General features: G+C 29.0%; 1 non-coding gene across 1 annotated transcript; it reads right to left on the bottom strand.

Annotated features, from left to right (window-relative positions):
* Positions 1-1,290: 1,290 nt before the first annotated feature.
* TRNAI-AAU (transfer RNA isoleucine (anticodon AAU)) lies at positions 1,291-1,364 on the bottom strand. Its single transcript has one exon. It is a non-coding gene; the product is annotated as a tRNA-Ile (tRNA).
* Positions 1,365-1,729: the final 365 nt, after the last annotated feature.

The following is a 1,729-nucleotide window of genomic DNA, read 5'->3' as shown; positions in this document are numbered from 1 at the left end:
ACAATTCATTTTATTATGTCATTCTCTTGAGGAAATGATAATAAAAACATATTCAAATGACCATTTTCTAGTCATTGACTTTTTTGAAGGGTTGATCAAATCATGTTCTTGGTTGGCCATGTGATAGCCTATAAAGACCTTCTTTCATGTACGGCCGCTAATTATTATATCATAATAACATTGTTCATCCTAATCAAATAGTACTTCGGCCATAATTATAAACAAAGAAAATACAACTTTCACGTTTATTAAGAATGGTAGTTAATATATTTAATTTTCTTGATTCCACTAACAAGAATAAACATAATTACTAATTTACCCTTAATTAAATTGTCATCCCCTAACAATACTCCCTCTATTTTTTTATTATAATTCGCTTTGAGAAAATAAATGTACCAAATTATAAGTCATTTCACAATACCAATAAATCATTAATATTATTTTTCTTATTATACGCTTGAGAATTTATTACTCTCTCTTCTTCCCTTTCTTTAAGTTTATCTTTATAATACCATTAATAAAAGATAATTTTATAATATTTCATAATTTCTCTTTATCACACAACAATGATTACATTTTTTTAATATAAACGAAAATGTCAAAACGACTTCTAATAAAAAAAAGAGGTAGTATTAAGTAACTAGTGCAAGATTAATTTTTTTTTATTAAAAGAATTAAACGTGCCTAGATTTTCTTTGTCACTGACTTATATTTAAGACTAAACATATTAGAAGATTTTTTTTCTGATAAATAAGGTCGGAGGGAGTATGTATTTTCCTAGTGTACATAACAAATTATCACATCCTTCGTATAGGTACTTCTTTCTTGAGCTAGCAATAATTGTTCATCTTAAATCTTTTCTGAATTAAATATAGGGTTGCTCGGTCATGGTGTATCAATTGTGACCATATAAACCAACAAAAGGAAATGAAATTTAAGAATATGCATATGATGGAATTAGTTTTCAGATACCTATAAGCATAATCATGACTGTGTTAAATTTTTAGAAGTCCTATGTAGGTTAGCCGCGGTTTATATGTGGAAAAATAAATAGAAACCCTAATTTGCCAGGGTTTAACCATGAGAAATATTTTACAAGGCGATGCATGCCTTCAAAGACAACCATCAGCACAACGATTGCGTGTGAACATTTTTCTATCATATACTTCTTTTTGTAAAGTAATTTATATGATATATTTGAACAAGGAGAAATAAAAAATATTATAGAAATTAAGCTACTAGGTATGTTTCTCAAATGATTTCAGATTTAACCAAAAATAAAACAATCAATGGCCCATGCAGGTCTCGAACCTGCGACCTTCGCGTTATTAGCACGACGCTCTAACCAACTGAGCTAATGGGCCATGCGTGTATATTGTCTAAAATACTAATTTAATAGTTTCTTTTAAAGAAAGAAGTAGAAAATATTTATACAAGTGTATTGATGTGTTACCCTTATCGTCTTCTTCTACAATATCTAACTTTTCATAATTTCAATCTTATGTTAGAATTGAATGTGGCCTAGAAGGATGCAAAGAAAGCTAAGGTGATAGAGGAAACAATGAGAAAATCTCACAATAGGTTGAAAATACACTATAATAGGAAAGCAAGTACTTGAATTTCAACAACAACAATGTATTTGTTAGGTTCAGTCATATGAGTGAGGTTAGTCAGGCGCTGAAAATATGAAAATACTAGGGTGTGGTTGTTATGTGGAGATTAATTTATA

Source organism: Lathyrus oleraceus, chromosome 2, assembly GCF_024323335.1.
Source record: "Lathyrus oleraceus cultivar Zhongwan6 chromosome 2, CAAS_Psat_ZW6_1.0, whole genome shotgun sequence".
NCBI lineage: Eukaryota > Viridiplantae > Streptophyta > Magnoliopsida > Fabales > Fabaceae > Lathyrus > Lathyrus oleraceus.
This window is presented reverse-complemented; position numbering and strand designations above follow the sequence as displayed.